The sequence below is a fragment of the Tachypleus tridentatus genome, chromosome 2 (assembly GCF_004210375.1).
Source record: "Tachypleus tridentatus isolate NWPU-2018 chromosome 2, ASM421037v1, whole genome shotgun sequence".
NCBI lineage: Eukaryota > Metazoa > Arthropoda > Merostomata > Xiphosura > Limulidae > Tachypleus > Tachypleus tridentatus.
The window spans coordinates 108257549-108279506 of NC_134826.1; the positions used below are offsets into that span (position 1 = coordinate 108257549).

Sequence of the window (21958 nt, forward strand, 5' to 3'; positions counted from 1 at the left end):
AAACGACAAGGATGCACACCTAACAGTATTATTAAAATTTACAAAGCCACATTCGTTCTCTAATTGAGAATGGCGCTCAAATTACATACAACATGCAAAAAACCATAGCCAGATCACTTCAATAGAACAAAGTCGCAAGAATGGCACTTAGCTTACCCAAATACACTCCTATCAAATACATGCACGAAATTTGCAAAATACCTCTTCTCACGGATCGCCTTACAACACTAGCCTACAAATACTATAAAAACGCAGAGACACGCAGCTCCTTAACCGCTAAATTAAATACCATGGCAAGCGCCCCACACAAAATAATATCTCCATACAACGCATATATGACCTCCAAAAAATCATGAAGTAACACTGAACACAATATATTGATTGATGTGATAATCATTATTTGATGGTTTGTTTTTGTATTCCAGTACTGGTAGAATATTCGGCGCCAGTTTGGTGAAAGTGGGTTTTCACGAGGAACTCTCGTTTTCTCCCACAACAAACTCTGAGGCATTTGGATTTACAGATCCACGTGGCCCTGACCGTGAGACATTTGATATGTCGTTGATTTGCTTCTTTTCGTTCTTCTTCAGTCAAGCTTGGACTGCTTTCTCTCCGCCGCCTTGAACCGACCGGACCTTTTCTGTTGCTTTTCTCTGAAACTACCTTCACTAGGTCAATCTTCACCATCATTCGATATGAAACAAAAACTAGGAGAATTTAATCCAAATTTTTAATGCACACATCAAAATTCTATCGCGAGCGGGGCGAAGGGGGATATAAATATCCCTGAACACCCAGTTGGGGAGTTCATCTTCCTTTAAAACTAAATACCTGCCACGGAATATTTCGTTTCTTTTGGGTTTTTTTAACGTTGGTTGGTGTTGAATAGGTGTCTCTCCTCTAGTCTATAATTGCTAAAAGGATAGTCTTCGCATAGTTTCGCGCAAAATTCAAAACAAAACCAAATTAAATTCACTAAATATCGGATAAACATTTTAAAACTATAAAAATATGTTCATATAGTTTTTTAATCAAATAGGACACAAGCGGTATAAGATAAATATGCAACAGTTCATGTATATTATATACTGTTGTTCTTAGTTGTCTTTATCTCACCATAGTGAACTTATGTTTTTATAAGAATGTGTAATATTGATGATTATAATCTGTTATCAAGCAAAAAAACTGTTAACTTAAAATGCAATGAAAAGTATGTAATCCAATGATGTAATTAGGTTTCATAGTTACTTATATAATCTATGTATTTCTTCAAGTATTTTGCACCTTTGCTGCTAGGCTAAAACAAAAACGCTACCTGTCATATCATCTTTGCCGTCAACATCTTGTAGAGTTGTTTTCACTTATAATTTCTTTTAGGCTCTTAATTCTTGTATTTTTTATTCAAGCAGACAAATTTGGCAACATATCTTTTATGTAGCCCTGAAATAACCATAATTCGTAATCTTTTCCACCATATAAATATTCAAATACGTTTAATAATCATTTGACGAACCTCAACTACTGTTTTTCTTTAGACACAATTCCAACCATTTTGCTTTCTGAGTAACTTTAGTGTGGATATTATAGTAACTTGTGAATGAAAATAGATAAGAATATATCAACTCCATTACACCTGCTATATCCACTGTTATCGGAGACTTCTGTATAATACCAGTGCTCCACAGTTTAACTGGTACACGACAGATCCAGTAATTGTTGAAATACTGTTCATGCTGTCATATTGTCTGAACAATAACTGTTTTAGTGTGAATCGTGATATCCTCTCATACAATTCACTTTTGTGTAAATATACTATGACATATTCATTACATGTAAGTATTGGTTCTATTCCAGTGACTTTGTCCTGTACAAGAAATACAAAAAGTCACTTAAGAAGCGCATCCAGGACGGTCTCAGGATTTTTTTTAGTCGTAAGCATGAATATAAACCATCCAAAGAGGAGAGAATAAAAAAGAACAAAAGAAGATCCTCTCGACGAGACAGATTTCGGGTGTCACGACTCGTAAGTTTTATGTTTTTATGATTTAAATAGGATAACGTATTATCATACTAGATATACTCAACGTAATGTATTGCTTTACAAAAACCAAGTTTTAATACATAAATCCTCACCGTGTAAAAGTGATCAAGCCATGGTCTAACTGGACTTATCCGTTCTTACGTCTCCTCTCAGAAAGATACATTTCTACACATATCTACATAATCATTTTTCACAGTGTACAGTTTAGACGAAGAAGCACTAAAACTTTCGGAATAAGTGACTTTATGGAGAACCTTGTGCGCCTTTTGTATATTTTGTTTCATATTAGTAAAATTATACTGACTATTTAACCGTATTTTATCTCGCGAAATAACAATAATTGTAAGTGGCCAAGTTAGTACTGAAAAGGATTCTTAATATAATAATCAGTATCTGATCCGCAGTATTGTTTTCGGTGCACTTGTTATCTAAATGAACAACTAATGAAACTAAATATCAAGAGGGTGAATAACTCGAACATCCTATGGATATTTAGTCGGTGTTTGTTGGGTTTTTTTTGTATCAGGCTCTCGTACATTTCAACACGAATATACTCTGATTAAAAATTGAGAGTTCATTGTTTTCCAACTCTCCTGGAAAGTCTCTCGGTAGCTTGATACCGATATTTTCAATTGATGGGCATTCTATGCTCACAAAGACCAAATGGCAAGTCAGAATGACTTAACATTCCTAACTCTAAACAGCTGACCAGCCACCCGGAAGCACTCATTGCCATAAGAAACTTTAGCCATCTCTTAGAGCCAAATAATGGAACTGACTGTCATTCCTATAACGCGAGCACAACCGAAATTATTGACTGTATGTAGCTGCATTGTGGCTCGAAATCCTGCGCTCTGAATATCGGCCACTGCTGGCCCGTCCAAGTAGAATATATTATAAGTATAAATTACTGCTAACTTTTAATCTCTGTAAGTATCTGTTTGAAGAAAGCGTGATTTTTAGATGTGAAAAGTGCAACGGTTTTTAACATGACTTTTGGATAATCGGCAATTTCTAACTTAAAATATATTTTATAGTAAACTTTAAATTTTATTGAGTTTATATATCATACAGCTTCGTTAGACTTCTTTGAACAACCATGTTGTGGTTTTTCTGTTTCTTACTATCATCCGCGGGGCATGACATTAATTAGATGTCTTACCTTTTTAATCCTTGCTTGTATAAATGGAAAACAACAAACAGTGCTTTAACAACGTTTTTTCTCTCCAAACCATACTCTAGTCGCAACAATACTGAACAAGGCGAAATAGATAGCTTACCTCTTGCAGATTGCACGTGTGGTCGTGTAATTGGAATTCAATCGGAAGAAAAACGTGTAGTGAAGGTAGTAAAACCAAAGAACAAACCCTTCGGATTCTTCATTGCTCAGGGGAGGTTGAAGAACAGTAAAGGTAAACAGCCACTTGTTTGTATCAAAACAGCGTTTATTTTATATTATTATTACAGCAAAAATGATCTAGAGAGATCACCTGTTTTAACCATTTGCACCACTTTATAGTAGTGTGTTGTCTGTCGAAAACTTATACAATCTGTACGATACAACACAACATGAACTTGAAAAGCAAAAAATAAAAATACTTGTTACTATTCATTTTGTTTTTATCTGCTCTTGATACAAATCACGTCAGAGGTCCCTTCACCAAACATTTAGATTATTAATATATTTCGTGAGTGCAAATTTAAACAAAGCTGAAAGGACTATGTGTTCAATATATTATTTTCAGGTTTATTAATTATAGGGGAAACAAAATTATCATGGCATAATCCGATACAAAATAAGGTAACGGTTAATTTAAAATTACAATAACAACAATTTTGAACTAATAATGATGATGTCATATTAAATTTGATTATTTAATGTAGCAGGTTTTGCATCGTGACTAAAACAATTTTATCTTAACGTTTTTAAATTTCACTTTAATAGTGTTGGGCCCGACATGGGCCGGTGGTTAATGCACTCGACTCGTAATCCGAAGGTTGCGGGTTTGAATCCCCGTCACACCAAACATACTCGCCCTTTCAGCTGTGAGGGCGTTATAACTGAAGGTCAATCCCACTATTCGTTGGTAATAGAGTAACCCAAAAGTTGGCGGTGGATGATGATGGTTAGCTGCTTTCCTTCTAGTCTTACACTGCTAAATTATGGTCGGCTAGCGTAAATAGCCCTCGTGTAGATTTGCGCGAATTTCAAAAACAAACTTTATTAGTTTAAAATTTGGGCTGAAAAAGTTTTGAAAAGTAAAATTTGTAAAATAGTTCTGGTGTGCACAGTGCAAATAGATCTTTGTTAAAATTAAACACACACACGTATTTACACCTAATTGCCTTAGCATATTGATTAATTTTTGTTTTAGCATATTCTTCATTCAAAGCCGGGCCCGGCATAGCCAAGCTCGTTAAGGCGTACGATTCGTAATCTGAGGGTCGCGGGTTCGCATCCGCGTCGCGCCAAACATGCTCGCCCTCCCAGCCGTGGGGGCGTTATAATGTGACGGTCAATCCCACTATTCGTTGGTAAAAGAGTAGCCCAAGAGTTGGCGGTGGGTGGTGATGACTAGCTGCCTTCTCTCTAGTCTTACACTGCTAAATTAGGGACGGCTAGCGCAGATAGCCCTCGAGTAGCTTTGTGCGAAATTCCAAAACAAATCCAAAACTCATTCAAAGCCACTTATGGAATATTTGCGCAGAGCAGTTCCAGGTTTTAAACTGATAAACAAGATGGAAGTTAATTACTAAATTAGACCATTGCCCTTTTCAGTCTATTCCAGACCCACACACAACCCACTTAACAGTTTCAACAAGGAAAAACAAAAATTATTCAATATAACCTAGTATGTTGTTTCCCCTCCTGTAGTAAAAAGCCAAAAACAAGTCTATAATTTGAGGGATAAGTCAGGTAATAAATATGCGAATTGAACACAGTCAATAAGGACCCATTTGCTCAGGGTACGTTGTATTACCAACAGTTACATAAGAAAGCCTGGGAAAAAAATACGTAATCACGCCTACATAGTTGTAAGTCGCTGTTCCGCGTGTCTTTCATTGATTTCTTGTTACTTTAAGGATTGTTTATGTTGTGAAAAGAGAAGAAGAAGAAGAAAAGAAGCCGCAATGCGTTGTTATTTTTTGTGCCAAAAATAGTTAAACAATATTCAATATAACTGTTATAATTAATTTGTTAGAAACACTGAACTGCCAGTTTGGAAAATACTTACCTATAGAAAATGACAAATAGTAATAAGAAAAAATCAGTTTCACCATCCGCAACTGTCGGATCATCAACGAGAAGAAGATAATTTAATGGAAGAAGGATTTCAATTGGTTAACGCAATCTAAATCTTTAAGCATTTTGTTTCCTTATACGGACAATATTTTGTTCAAGATATTTTGTATTCGTGCCTAACTTCACAAACATAGTTGAACAAAGTAAGTTAGCTGTTCATAGATTAATTTTAGTTTAGTAGATCGACGCACTAACAAGTAAAAATCACTACAAAGTGTATATTGTATATATATTGTTTTAATAGTTTCAGGAGTGTTCGTGACCCGGATGAGAGATTTTCAAACATTGATTTCGCTCACTGGAATTCTTGATCCTGGTGAAGAAATTTTAGAGATAGTGTTAGTGTCAGCGAGAAAATGTCGCAGAAATCAACAACATAACAATAAAAACGAAGAAAATACGCTTGACAACCCTGTCTCTTTCGAATCGGAAAGAGAAAAGAAAATATGCAAGTTGCATTATTGCAAATAGTATGTATCTGTATACTTAGATATCTAAGTTTCAAGATTAGTATTGCAGAATAATAAATTAAGAAAAGGTAAATTGTATTTTTTATTGTATTAAATGTATTGTACAAAATTTGTAGTAGATAATAGTTCATAACACACATTAACTGTTGGCTGTACTTTAAAGACAAACCACTGTTGGATGCAAAATAAACAAACAAAAAACAATAAAGACTGGATAGATTATAAGAGAAAGATTTTCCCAATATGTAAGTTTCATAATTATCCTAAAAAAGTAGGTTATATACAACACCGTGTCCAGAAGTTTTGTACTCAACCAGCCAGGATTATAAATTCTAGGTGACTGTTATACATCAAAAATGTTTTTTACGACATTACTTTAACACTGTTTTAACCTTTTGGCAACTCAATTTCTGACTTTGCGTAATACTTATAACAACAACAACAAAAAGATGATAAACCTGACGCCCTGGCCCGGCATGGCCAAGCGTGTTAAGGCGTGCGACTCGTAATCCGAGGGTCGCGGGTTCGCATCCCGGTCGCACCAAACATGCTCGCCCTTTCAGCCGTGGGAGCGTTATAATTTGCGGTCAATCCCACTATTCGTTGATAAAAGATTAGCCCAAGAGTTGGCGGTGAGTGGTGATGACTAGCTGCCTTCCCTCTAGTCTTACACTGCTAAGTTAGGGACGGCTAGCGCAGATAGCCCTCGAGTAGCTTTGCGCGAAATTAAAAAAAAACCAAAACCAAACCCGACGTCCCCCAGTGGCTCAGCAATATGTTTGCGGACTTACAACGCTAAAAAACAGGGTGTTGATAATCGTGGAGGATTAAGCATAGATAGCCCATTGAGTAGCTTTGTTCTTAATTCAAAACAACAGCAACCGACCCGACTAGTTGTCCAAGCTCTTGCGCATTAGATGGCAAAACGTGTGTCGGACTCATGAGGAAACGTTTGTATGTTTTTTGGAAATTCGCGCATAGCTACACGAGGACTATCTGAGCTAGCCCTCTCTAATGTTGTAGTGTAAGGCTAGAGAGAAGGCAGCTAGTTACCACCGCCCTCCGCCAACTCTTTTACCAACGAATGGTGGGATTGACCGTCAGTTATAACTCCCCCACGGCTGAAAAGGAGAGCATGTTTGGTGTGACGGGGATTCAAACTCGCGACCCTCGGATTACCAGTCGAGTGCGTTAACCACCAGGCCGAAAGGGTCCAAAACTATTGAAGTGAAATTTAAAAACGTTAAGATAAAATTGTTTCAGTTACGATGCAAAACCCGCTAGACTAAATAATTTATTTCAAAATACAATAACAGCAGTTTCTACACATTAGTTAATCTCGGTTGTGTCATCGTCTAAATTAAATTAGAATAATTTAAAAAGAATTAAAGCTAGCCGTTATCGTTTATATATTTATCAAGCTATTTATCTATGCTCTGATTTACTGCTTCTACAACGTCTGAAAATAGCCCATTCCAAAGGCCAACCAAACCTCTTAAATAATTGAAACTGCTTTAGCTAAAAATGACTCCTACCCTTCCATAAGTTATACCTGTGTCCCCTAGTTCTACTATTTTCATTGGCAAATATGGAAAACAATGATCATGCATCAGCACAATAACAACCTTAGTTTCAACCTCAAACAGTTTCATCAGACCAATACAACTCTTTTTATGTCGAGAAAACAATTTGATAAATTTCAGCATCTCCACGTATGACAAAACATTTTCTTTTCTTTTAATGTACTTTTTAAAATCATTACTGTTCATTTTTAAATCTACAGAACTTCTTTTCTATTATATTCTTTTTGATATTTTGATTTCTTGTTTTACCAACTTTTTGATCTTATGAATCTCGTGTCATACCAGTCAATTTATACTTCTTAAATTTATGATGATTTTAGTAAATCTTATCTCTTAAACTTTGTGTAAGTCAACCTGTTTATTGTTTCCTTGCAGCTACCCTTTTCATTCTATAAGGAATATGGTTACCTTGAATATTGAAAAATTTACCTTTAAAAAGTTTACACATCTGATCAGTGTCGCCAAATAACTCAGTTGACCAATTCAAAACAGATTATTCTTGTTGCATCCTTTCAATTTTTATTTTAAATTATGGCCCAAATATCGTTGTTATTTATCTCTATTTGCAACAAAACATTGCACCTAATAGAGCATTTATCATATGTATCCAGATGTTCTCCAATTTTCATAATCATTTCTGTATTACAAATTAAGAATAAATTTAACATAGCTTTGTTTTAATAGGTTCCTTGACTAATTGCTTAAAAAGCTTAACAGTTTCCAAAAGCATTTCTTCCTCATAATTTGACTTTAATATTACCCAATATATATGTCCCATAATGACTTCATTAAGAGCTGATATCTTAATCTGATTTTAAAATTTTCACTAATTTCATCAGTACCATGATGGTTTCAATAAATTCCCACTAAAAATCCTTTTCCTTTATATCCACTAATAACGACTCAAATGTATTTTATCTCCAAACTAATATCTTTAGGTTGAACAGGATATAACCCATACTTTACACAGAAACCTACTCTTCTCCTGTCTCTTTAATATTCCATTCACTTTAAATAGCCAAAAACTCTCTATTTTAAAAAAATATATATATCGAAAACATTTACGTTCAACCATGTTCCAGTTATTCCCATTACATCAGAATTCTCTCTTCTTACCAGTGGCATAAAGTTATCTATTTTATTTGTTTTATATTTCCTATAGTAAACATGTCTCTTCCTTTTATTTTCTTTCAATTTAAATTTTCCTGGTCCTCATTACTATCTAGTCCATTTTTAAATATTCTCTTAAAGCGGAGTAAGTAGCCTTAGGAAAGAAGCCAGCTCCGATCCTATTGAAATGCAAACCATTCATTCAAACTCATATTTTCCACTAAATTGATTTCTTAAGTACAACCAGCCAATGTGTTCATCCTTACGTACTAATTTTAGCTCAGCATTTAGCCTCAGTGACCTATTTATAACTTCATCCCACAATTAGTTTTGCAGAGTATCCCTGACAAAATACCTGATAAATTTTTTTCTTTAAATTATTTTATGATCTCACGACACTTCTGCTAATCTTCTTTATTAAACTTTTTGCTTTGTCAGTTACATCCTTCATCTGTACTTTTGGTAGCATAATCTTTTTTATCCCTATTCACCACACTGGTTATTGTCCCTCCTTTGGAGTAATTACCTATAGCTGATAGCCTCCTTACCATCCACATATTTCTTTGACCCTTTGGTTTTCCTTCCATCCAACATTTCCACATCTGAATAAAGCAAAGGCTGAAATTTATTATTCAACAAAATAGGCTTATTATAAATAATTTCATTACTTTTCACTCAAAGAGTGCTCTTTCTGCCTTCCTGAAAGTCATTGTCAGCTGATATATCCCTTCCATGTAAAAGCTTAAGTTCCTCCTGAAATCGTGCTTCCATTATCCACACTGTGTTCTTCTCTTTATCTATTGCTTTTACGCTATTAGGATAGACTTTAACTTCTCCTCCATCCTACATGCTGAATATAAAAATTGCATATCTTTATTATTTGCCTCCTTCAAAGTATAGGGGCGACTCACATTCCTAAATAAAATCTGCCATACATTGCCCTGGTTACATGTAACAAACTGTGAACACTTTACTCGTACACTGGTCTTAACAACTGAATTTATACTTGTAACTTGAAAATAAGTAACCAGTACCAAATGCCAGTAGCCTGTTCTTAACACTGCTACTGTTGATACTAATGTTTAAGAACCAATTACCCGACATGACAAGCTGGTTAAGGCTCTTGAGAATTGTAATCTGGGGATCGCGGGTTTCAATCCCCGTCGCATCAAACACGCTCGCCCTTTCAGCCGCGAGAGAGTTATAAGTGATGGTCAATCGCACTATTCATTGGTAAATAAGTAGTTCAAGAGGTGATGATGGGTGGTGATGACTAGCGTCCATTCCTCTAATCTTATACTGATAATTTAGGGATTGTTAGTGGAGATAGTTCTTGGTGAATTTTCTTATTTTGAGAATATGTGGGGGCTAATCATAATGAATCAAATGTTCTCCTTTTTTATTTCAACCAGAGTAAACACAGACCCATTGACTACTTACAGCTTTTATTGTAAATAAACATTGTGAGAGTATCAAATAAGTCTAAATGAGTTCATTTTTTCGCGATGTCAGTTACAAAGTTTCTATCCTCATCGATTTCTAAAACTGACTGATATTATTTATATGTTAGAACATTTATAGTATTGAATTAGGCACTACCACGACGTATTTTAATTCATAAATGTCTATGTTTCACCAACTTAAAGTGAGAATCTCCAAGAGATAGATAGAGTGTGAGATAAAAACAAGTGTGTATCCTCCAGATTATTCGTCATATTTTATATCAATTCTTTAATCTTGAAATTGTTTTCCTGTTCCACTATATGTTGTATAAAATTCTTGTTCCGTTGACTCTCACTCCATAAACGGAATCTTATACATCAAGCAAGAAACTACTGTATGGTCCCTTAATAAATTAATTAAATCTGTATAGTTAGTCTTTAATTTCTTAAATACTGGCTTCACATTGTCATGATCTTGTATCCTAGAGCTTCAAGTTGTTTGTATCACTTACATGTGCTGTTTATAAATAGCCAGATGGGTCTATTTAGAACTACGTTCTTTGTGTCATTGTCATAACATTTACTATAGCCATGGTAGTAGCATGTTTTATTCCATACAGAAACCAACTTCTCAATAATTTAGGATTTGCTTCTCACCATCGTTAAGGGCAAGTTGGAATTTTACTTCCTCGGATTTTTGTACATAATATAACAAGTACTTGGTTGTAAAGCATCCATGATTAGGTGTGAAAACTATCGATTTTGATGATATAAACCTCCATCTGAATATAACCAACTATACAAAAACTGGCCACGTACGCGGACGAAACTACATCATAGATTGTGAGTAATTCTTTCCTCGATTGAAGACAGCACGATCGAAATATATCTACATTTGATCGATAGTATCTAAATATAAAGATAAAGAACGAAAAATGCGAATTTCGATACAATTTTCAAGAGAACAAAAAAAAATTAATAGGAATCAACATTGACAGTATTTTTCTCTTACCTGTGCATGTATTTTTGAAAGTCAAAGATGTTTTCTTCCCCTCATTGCTGAAAATAACAATCCAGGAACTTTGTCTTATGAATACTAACATCATGTCAGGAGAGTGAAAACGGCCATTCAGTATAGGTTCTCAATATTCTTCACTTGAGTTTATATTGAAAAGGTAAGAGAAATATCCTTTCTGTAGTTCTTCTAATCTAATATTTTTAAAAACAATAATAAACACATAGGTATAAACTCGTAACTGACAATTACTCTAATTCTGAAACTTTTGACAACGATAAGTGTTTTTTTTTCCATCATTTATGATAAATTTGAGCTTCATTTCTTGGCGAATAAAATAATTTCAGGTAAAGTGTCTGTCTAACTCTTTCATATTATGAGCTATAGCTGTATAATTTGTACCTTCCTAGTAAACTAAGAATTGACAGAATTCGTTGAAAAAATTACAATTCGGTTCCATCATCTCTTTCGAAAAAACAAACAAACAAAAACATCTTTGAAATGGTTATTTAAGATGATGTTTAATTACCCACACATGTGAATTTGCTATATCGATTAAATACACTACTATTTTTATGTTTTTTTTCTCATACTAACGACAAAAGTATTTACGTGCTGGTAAAAATTGTCAAAGATATCGTTTGTTTACTTTGATTCATGTCTCTTTTAATATTTTGCAGATTTACAAAATTTGTTACAACCACTACAAACTAAGTGTTCAACTCTCAAGGTTTCATTTCTTTCTTTATAGCAGCCATATTTTTATTTAAAACTCTTGACATAATTATGTATTGATAACTTTAATGATATATTAAACTGCTCCTCAATATGTATGTTTCTGTTTTTAACGCAAAGTTTCACAATTAGTTATACGTGCTCTTCTGCTAAGAATATTAAAATTCGATGTTTTTGGTATACGATTCTCTCAGACTAGCCACTCAGCCACGAATGTTATGGAGTGAAAGTCTTTCCTCAAAATGGCAAATCATGACATAAGCAACTTACTTGTTATCATATGTTAGTATTAGGCATATTATATATTTTAATAACGCACTTTACTGATGAATGAAAAACGTCGTATGCAACAGATATGTCGAAATTAAAGTGGTTTGAATATTATTGTTATACATTATTCTAATTGTTGAAAGTTTTCATGGGACTAGATATAGAATATAGTATTATAAATATAATAGGTTTAACATTTATTTCTGACGGTAAGTACAGCAATATGATCTCGCTTCGCCAGCTTGATGCATAAGTTAATTCACCCATGAGTTGTGACAGACGTTTATAATCAACAAGAAGTTGAATAAACTATCATTAAACGTAAAACCATCACTAAAATTGAGATTAATACAATTTTAACTTCTTGATATTTTCACTGTAAATGTTTACTGTATGTTACCTTTTGTACCAAGTAATGCTTTCTGTAAAATTTTACAAATAACAGTTTATTCGAACTTGTATGTTGGATTTAACATTTGGGAAACATAACAGAAGTTCATCTCATAGATAGTGATGTTGATTTCAGAATTGTGACTATTAGTAGGAGAAAAGGTATGCGTGTTCTAATTAAACTATGTTAATGACAACATCCGGAGATAATCCAGGTAACAACTTCCCAAACTCATACACGCAATACCTCAAGTCCTCATTCATCAATGTTCTGTAGTCTAATTATTTAGGTTTATGCACACCCATAAAATAAAGAAAGGAAGAAAAAAAATTTGTTCATTGAACCAATAACCAACAAGAATTCGCTATTCGTGTTATTATGTGACATGCTTTTCTTATTGGGCAGAACTGTTGTACAGTGTTATTCTTACAAGTTCAGAAAACTGAATGTCGTATCTTAATCGCTACACACTATAAAAACGTTATACAGTTATAACACTAAATAAATAACAAGAACATACGTATAATTCATTTTGAATTCGTAGGTGGCTATGTATGCAGTCTACAAGAACTTTCTATACGGAGTAACTATTGGACGGATATCTACTAACTGACAGGTCCATTGATATCACTTCGTCTCTGCATTTATACGCTTCTAACTAACAGGTCACGTGATTCGTCTTATTCTTGATAGGTACAAAATTACAGAATGGAATATACAGGAACACTTCGCGCAGTGCGGTTGATGCGTTGGAAAAACTACCGCATTGATTGAATCAGCACTGAATGGGGGGAATAGTTTCAATAGGAAAAATAATGATACGTATCATAAGGAATTTCTTCATAGTAGAAATAATTAAGCCTCATTAGTTAGAAAATAGTTATGAGGTAAAATTAAAACGATATTAATTGATAACCTTTATTTTTAAAAATTAAAACAATGAAAAATTTATTTTGAAAAATGAAAAGTGTAAAAATTTACTGTTTAAAGAAAATCTATCAAATCTTAGTTACACCATTTTCTTTTTCTTCATTTCTTCACAGTGTTTTCAGTCTGGATCATGATTTATAATTAGGTCTGTAGTAGTTTCCACTGTCCGAAACATTTTTTTCTCAAGTTCCTGTAAGAGAAATTATTCTTTCTGCTCTTCACTAGCACTTTCATTACACTCTGGACTTTCTTCGTCTTCCTGATATGCCCAATCTTGGTCTAAATTAAGGAGCGTGTCATTGTCGAGAGTTTGAGAATGTGCGTAAATGCACTCTCGAACATTATCCACTTCCAAAGACTCAAATTCAATACTGTGTCCAATTTTGACGACGTCTTCCGAAACATCCCTAATTTCGGACTCAAAGCCACAGGAATGGCTTGCACAATCAGGCAAAACGTTCTCCCATGCCGCTCTCTTGTTACTCTTGTTAACTTGGAGCTACGCTTCGTTGATGCTTTCGATAGCATTTCTGATGTTGTAATTTTTCTAGAATTCAGTCAAAGATATTGCAGCTTCTCCAGTTGTAGCCTTTATTGCTTGAGGAAAAGTTCGCTTCAAATAGTAAGCTTTAAGCGTTGCAATGACACATTGATCCTTTTTTTTTTTTCAGTAACGTTCAACTGTTGGACAAAAGTAACTTTTTAACCAGTCATCAAACAAAGTTTTCGTAATCCATACTTTTTATTTGATCGCCAAACAACAGGGAGAGTCTTCCTTGCACAGCCACTCAGTGTTCGGGGGTTTCCATGCGATTTACAAGCATGGGTTTTAATTTAAAATCGCCAGATGCACTTCCTATTAACAAAAGTGTCAAACAATCTTTTGACTTTTTGTAAACTGGCTGAAGTTTTTTTTTTCATTTTCTGACAGAAAAGTTCTAGAAGGCAATTTTTCCCATGATAATCCAGTTTCATCAACATAAAAAATTTGGTTATCTTTGCACCGAACTTTTTCAATAATTTCTATAAAGTTAATATGAAAATTTTCAGCAGCATCTTCGTCTTCACTTAGACTTTTACCTGCAATACGAACATTATGAACCACAGAGCGTTTTTTAAAACAAGATAACCAACCATGGCTTGCAGAAAATGTTTTATTAATTGCCCCTTCTCCATTATTTTCTTTCATTCGTTTTCTTTAAGGGCTTTGAAGACTCAAAGCTTTTGTTTGAATTTCCATTTGACCTGAAGATGATTTAGGAAGGTTGAAACGTTGTTCTCTGCTTTTCAATAAAAGTGTTAATGCCCATACCCGCCGTTCCGAGATACATTTTTATTTCAAGTGGATTTCTCGTCATCAATAAATGTTTGAAATGTATTTAGGATGTTTTAGAGATTAGGTAAATAATATTTGAGATTTTGAAGATAAAGAATTGTTCTCTTAATCCTAACATGAAATCCCTTTACATTCAGACTAGTAACGAAACAGACACTATTTTCGCAAACACATTTCTAGTAAAAATATTTCATTAAACAATCTGTAATCTTTACTAAAAGTATACCAAATTTTGCAAAAATACATATGCTATATCAAAGGTTATAACACAAACATTTAATGCGTGGAAAAGTGTAGACGAACTGGTGTATGTTATACCAAGGCAAGCAGTGAAAGGGTTAACTAAGTTCGTGACCCCAAATTGATCTTTATTGTGTCCATTCAATTACTTGTATGTTTTGTTCATCTCTACCAAGCATCAAAAACTTTCAGTAGTCATCAGGAACCATTTTTTGAGAAAAATACACAATTTTTAATGAAGTATTTTCAATAAGTATTTCTCCATGAACATATGGAGTCAAAGTGTTGGCTGCTCGGAGTGCAAAATGATTTTTCTGTTAAAATTAGAAAGTACTTCCACTTATATGAAAAAATCTGAAATTTCATTTCCATAACGTCTTAAAATTTCCTAACAAAATTTTAAATGTTTTTATCAGTAAAACATATTTTATCTGTCATTTTCTCTACTGTAACTTTATATGAGGTTGTCCCATTTGAGTGATCTTGTGGCTACCAAATAAAAAATTACATTTTTCTTTCTAGAATAACTTCAGATTGTAACATGAAACATTTCTTTATTCTAAATAGCTTGAAATGCACAACAATATATATTTGTTTATACTTATAGTTTTATTGTCCTTTTGATTCATATTTAACTGATATTCTCACCATAAAATTTGTAATTTACTTGGTAAATGTGAAGATCAAATTACCCTACTGAATCACATAAGACTGTTTATGAGTTGCTTGCAAGCATACCTCATAAAAATTTATTATTTCTTGTTTTATGTAATCTAACCTAAAAAGGTTATAATCAGCTAAGCTCATTGATGTGTTTGCATGGGAATAAAGTTTGAACTGCAAGTGAAAATAGACAATTCTCAATACAGAAAACAATTTATCTCATTTGATAGATTAAAACCTTCGCTTCCTATTGAATATAAAAATATAGTATTAAACACAGAGAAAATTAATGGCAATTCTGAAAAACAGGATTTGATGGGTCAGTGTGAATGTGGGGTATGATCTTCTATTTTGTAGCACTGTAACTAAATAAAATTGAAAGCTATAAGAATTATTCTTTGCCTAAACACTGTTAATATCATAAGCAATTTATTTCAAATTTACTATTTCTTGGAGGGATTGTAAATACATTAGAGAAGAAGGATGTCAAGAAGAAAAGTCACAATTCTCGTACTAATGTTGCCTTGTAAAATTAAGGACTGAAACCTGATGTGTTACTAAAATTTGGATTATTAACTATGTTTCTATGACAAACTTATTCATATACCATGATAAGAAAGTAGTTCAATTAAATTTAAAATGTAACTCACTAAAACACCATGGCATTCACAGAAAAAAATTAAACAAGGGTGGAAATATACAGAACAGAAAAGTTAAAGGTCTCTTTCCTAGTAATTAGTCAGGAACTTAATAATAAATTATAATACAAGCAAGTCCTGATATCTGACTATTCAATAAACACACCTGATAGTCATACACACTTAACATCTTGAAACACAGATCTCAAGATGAAAATTACAGAGAGAAAATGATTACTTAATAGACATACAATCACAGTATCACATCTTATGCTGTGTTTAAAATATATTTCTCTGTAACTGAATACTTTTATATTTAGCTCTGAAATATAATGAGCAATTTTACTTGACATTGAGGTTAGTCTCTCAAAAATGTTTGATTATCTAAAGCAAGATATTTCTTTCTCTTCAAAGCTCATACAAATGCAAAAATGACAGCATTTGCAAAATATGAAATGCCAAAGGAAAAGAGTGCAGATAACCCTCAAGTAGCTTTGTGCAAAATTCAAAAACAAACCAAAGGAGAAGAAACTGTAGGTGCCCAAAACCCTTTAATTGTCTCTCAACTACAGAATTAGCATACAATTTCAAGAAGTTAGGTCATTCTAAAGCTGTGAAAAAAATCTTCAGAAAAATATGTGGATGTCTTAGGAATATTAAATAAAGAAATGTACCTTTATTAATTTATAATATGTGTTTGTTTGTTTAGAATTAAGCACAAAGCTAAACAATAGACTATCTGTGCTCTGCCCACCATTTGTATTGAAACCTGGTATTTAGCAGTGTGATTCTGCAGACATACCGCTGTTCCATTGGGAGACATGTTTGTGAATTTGTTCAGTCAATGTTTAAATCTAGTCTACAACGTTAAGAGAGAAACTACAGTAAGTGAAGTCGTAAAGGAGTTTCTGTAGCATAATGGTAATTATAATAACCCACCAAGAAGACTAACAGGTAAGTACAAGAACCACTGTCAGTCACTTGAAGTTGGCCTTTCTAGTCCTGGTTCACAGCTATGAGTAGGAAGGGTGAGAGCCACTGAAATTGACACAATGTGGGTCTGTTTCACACTCATATGCATCCTGGTCCTTGCCACCACAACGAGCACGTCAGGGAACTACAACATGACATCTTTGAGTGACCGAACCTCTGACACTGTAAATATCTAAGAGGGTTTGGAATGTACAGCCATACCCTGCAATTTAGATAACCTGTCTTGATGGTGGCAGGTACACATGGTGATGTAAATGTCAGAAGGAGGATATTGGTCAGCAATGTAACTCCATCTTTGCGAGTGGAGATACACCTCACTGCAGTAAACCCCTTGAGTGGAGAAACCAGCGAGAATCTCCGATGTTTCCACCAATATGTCACCAGATCAAAGTTTCCTTACTGACTTTGGAGAGCCAGCAAGTCCCTCCAGTCCCTTCTGAACAAAAAAAAGGGGAACATTTGCCCTAAAGGTTTCTCTGAAAGAGAATGTAGTATAAGAAAATGAGATACAACAGGTGGTACAGGTGTTGAAGATTGCTCCTCAGAAATATCAAGATATGGTTGTTTACCTACTGACTGTTTTTTCACTATTTTATTTAAATTTTTGTTTGGAGTATCCATAAGAAAAAAGGAAATTTTGGTGCTCTCTGATCCCACCCACCATAGAGCCCTATGAGAAATGCACTACAATGTCAAGCAAGGACACTGCAGCAACACCAGGGTTTCGTGAGCACTATACCCAAACATCAGCATCAGTCACAATGCCCACAACACCTTTTGAGAACTTCCAACACTGGTACTTGGTTGACCCAAGCCCAAGGGAGCCATGCAATTGACCTAAGGAGGGGTCACCCCAAGGGCATCTGTCTATAGGAATTCAAAGCTAAGGTGGTGTGTTAGGTTTGGACCCCTCAACCACCAGGATCCTCTCCTCCCCTTCATGGGTTGTCACGCACGGCAAACATGTGAGTAGATGTTTGGATCTCAGAGAAGGTAAACTGAAAGAACAGATCCTTCCCTCGGAGGTCCCCTCACCAAGTACAGGAATCCACACCGAGGGGAATAAAACATTGACTACAAGTTAAAAAAAACAACAACAATGGAGCAGGAAAGCTAATCATAAATATGAATACAGGATACCTGTTGTTTTCACTCCAAAATATATAGAAAAAAGGAGACTTGTATGTAAAAATGGACAAACATTTACTTAACAATATTTTTGCTAACAGTAATGTTGGTTATAATTAATTTATGTATATTTTGTCTCTACATAAATTAAAACTTCTTTTATTTATTTGTGTTACTTGAAAATGATACACTTAACAATAATGTTCAATACTTACAGATATGAGTTACATTTGGACCAATTTGATATTTTACTATTACTGCTGTACACTTAAAACATATAAAGGCTTGTATAATGTCTTCTCAAACACTAAAAAAATTGTCATAATTTGTGATCAAATACAACTGAATCCAGCATGCATGGAACTGGTTCAATCGACTGACCCGATATTGAAAAAAGAATACTTAATAAAATTCAAAATCATATATATGTGCACGAAACATAGCAAGCTTTCAATAAAACATAAAAGTCTATTATGCACAAAAAACTAGATCAGTTACAAAGATAAGTCTGCAAATTGATTATACCCATTTGACTTAGATTAACCTATCAAAGCTCATGTGAAAAATAAGGTTTCTTTTTCGTCATTGTATAATCTCCATATTGTATTTAAACAGCCTTTGAAATGCATACCTAAAGTTTTTGTAAATACTATCATATATATTGCATCTGTTACTTACTTTCACCTACCACAAAATGTTTCTAAATCAGTAATAAAGTATAAAATAAACACATATTTAATAACTGACATCAAATACACTATACTATGTTGAATGGTATTCTCTAAAATGTCAAAAAACATGAGCTTTGACATCTACACATACAAAGAGGCCTAATGTGAAAATATTTACAGGAATGAAGACAATATCTAAAAATACTATAATAAACTTCTAAGACTGTGACTTATGTCGATGTCTTTTAAACTTTCCACTAAATTATGTTGTTCATTGGTACAGAAGTTACATTTAAATCACATTATCATGGAAGCATAAATTATTCCTCGTGTAACTAGTTGATAATCTTTATCCAGTGATAACTAAACTTTGCTTTTATTCATCTCCAAAGCTGTTCTCTATTAATAGCTCTTACCCTTTTATGGTCTTGCACCATATGATGAGACTTAAAATGTGTAATAATGAGTCTTCAAATACAAAAACAAACCATAAAAGAAACAAGAGTTGGTTAATTGCATTCTTAATGGATGACAATTTCTTAACAAATAAGAACCTATACTTTGAGATGAGTAAAAAATTCCTGATATATTGATCAGTGTGGAATTTTATTGAGAAATGTGCTTTATTCTGTGGAGCTATTATACCCCCCCAAAAAATTTACTCATTGAAGAATATACAACTTAACACTGTGATAGCAGTAAAGATAAATAAACAGAATTACAAATTTTGACTGTTTAATATATTCTAATTACATATATCAAAAGTGAAGATTTATAACAAATTATTTGCAGTGAGAAAAATAACAATAGGAAGTTACTGTGTAAAACACACTAAGTGTGTATTTTATCTACCAATTTTTGGGTCACCACAGCAATTGCTTTGAAGTGAAGGTGATAAAAGAAGTTCATTGCTCACTCAACACAAGACCACCTTGCTTATTTATACTTCAGGAGTTTTTCTTACAGAGTATAAGTCACAGTCCAGTCATGATAGAAATGTTTTTTTTAACAAGGTTGTTGTTTCTTACTTTATTCTCATTAGTAATGTTTTTCTTACAGAGTGCAAATCACAGTCCAATAATAAAAGAGACATTTTTAACAAGGTATAACAAATTAGAAGTACATAAAATGGAAATCTTCAGTAAAATTGCTCACCATTCAAAACTGTGACAACAATGTAATACTGTGGTTTGACATAACAATACAGTGCAGATATAATCCTCAAAAATCTTATCCAGTCAATACACATTTTTGTCATATTTAATGTAAGTGTGATTTTACTGACAGAGCTTGTTGAGGAGAACAAGATTCAACATGAAGATACCACAGAGAAAAAGCTGCATAGATCTGGATATCGTGTATGGAAACAGAAAAATGTCAGGATGTTTGAGACAAATGTAACAAGTTAAAGATGATGAAGTCTGAAGATACAGTCATCTGATCCTCATCTGAATAACAAGTAAAAACAAACTGTTGGAAATGCTGAACAAAATCATCCAAGTTGAGAAAATAAGTTACAAAAGCAAGAGGTCATAAACCCTGGCTCCAAGATAGAAAATGTAGAACAGAGCCAACCACGTTATGCACAATAACAGTAATACCTCATATAATAAAATAACACAAACAGGAAACTAATCTTGCATTATATTATTTAAAACCCCAATACCAGATCAACTGCATTAACTTCATGTACCCCCCACCCTTCCAAGAACAAACATTAAAAATGTTAAAATTACTTCAGTAAAGACAAAGTTAACACTTTCTTTAAGATTTAACATGAAATATTAAGGCACATCCTAACACAAAAAAAGAAACTAATTTATAGTATATGATTTGATTTGCAACACCAATATAAGATCAACTGACAGCTATGATCAGAGAAACAGTCAAATTAAAAGAAAATTTTAAAAATAATTTCACATTATAAAAATATTTTGTGAAAATATTTAGCCTAGATTTTATTTATATACACACACATATATTTTTCTTCTTTTAACTGTAAAAGAGGTCTTAAAACAGACTTTACACTAGTTTTACCACTCAATTTTTATTAATTTTATAGGGTTATGAGCAGATGTTAGATATTTTAATGAGCTTCTTTCATAATAATTTTGAAATACTAATATCTGATTCAAAACATCAACAACTATTAAAACTACTGTAATAGCAGTTAATATAACATAATTTATTTCTTAACAACCATGTATATACATATAAAAAGAAAAGAATCTTAACCTTCGTCAATAACAAACTTCTAAGGAATATGACCACGGATAACTGGATCCGGTTAAAGGCTTGGAATAGGAATTTGATAAATCTTATGAGGTGATCAGCAGTTTGACGTTTTCGCCGATAGGCGTTCTGAATATTTCATAGGAGGTTATTAGTCTCAGCCAAGAAAATAAGTCTATTAGTAAAGATTTTCTCTAATAATTTGTCAAGGGTGTTGACAAGGCTAATAGGTCTGTGGTTAGAAGGATGAGACAAGTTAGTTGAAGACTTGGGAATGACAGTTATGGTGGCTGTTTTCCAATAATTAGGATAATAGCATGCAAAAAGGAGTAATTGTAAATAGAAAGTAGATAATTTAGAAAGTTTAAGGGTAGATGCTTAATGGCGCGGTTATCTTAGCCATCTTCTCCAGGGGCGTTATTGCTTTTTAATCGTTTAATGGAAATTTTGAGTTCAGCTAACGTGAGCAGTTTGGTGATATAAGAGTTATGGATAGGAAGGCCAGAACTAAAGTTAGGAGTTAATAGTTCGTGATGTTAGGATATGAAATTATTTATTTTGAGGAGGTGAGTGCTGTCAGAAGTGGAAAGGTTAGATGTAGTGAAGAATTTCTGGAGGACTTTGGCAAAAATGGTGAATTTATCTTTGTTAGTAGAGGGCGTTTGGTTGTTATATACTGAATTACGAGAGTTAAGGTTTAGTGATGTTTTACAAACGAATTTAAATTTATTCCAGAATTCTTTAGGATGGTTGCGGGAATTGTCTA

General features: G+C 33.4%; 2 long non-coding RNA genes across 3 annotated transcripts; one reads left to right on the forward strand and one right to left on the reverse strand.

Moving 5' to 3' along the window:
- Positions 1-595: 595 nt before the first annotated feature.
- LOC143244806 (uncharacterized) lies at positions 596-6207 on the forward strand. Of its 2 annotated transcripts, XR_013025330.1 has the most exons (4): positions 596-672; positions 1855-2023; positions 3284-3453; positions 5590-6207. It is a non-coding gene; the product is annotated as an uncharacterized LOC143244806 (long non-coding RNA). The 2 variants fall into 2 exon arrangements; XR_013025329.1 differs by lacking the exon at positions 596-672 and having other exon boundaries at positions 1280-2023.
- Positions 6208-8598: 2391 nt separating this feature from the next.
- Positions 8599-21597, reverse strand: LOC143244805 (uncharacterized). Its single transcript, XR_013025328.1, has 3 exons — positions 21196-21597; positions 10963-11159; positions 8599-9110 (listed from the first exon to the last, which is right to left on the reverse strand). It is a non-coding gene; the product is annotated as an uncharacterized LOC143244805 (long non-coding RNA).
- Positions 21598-21958: the final 361 nt, after the last annotated feature.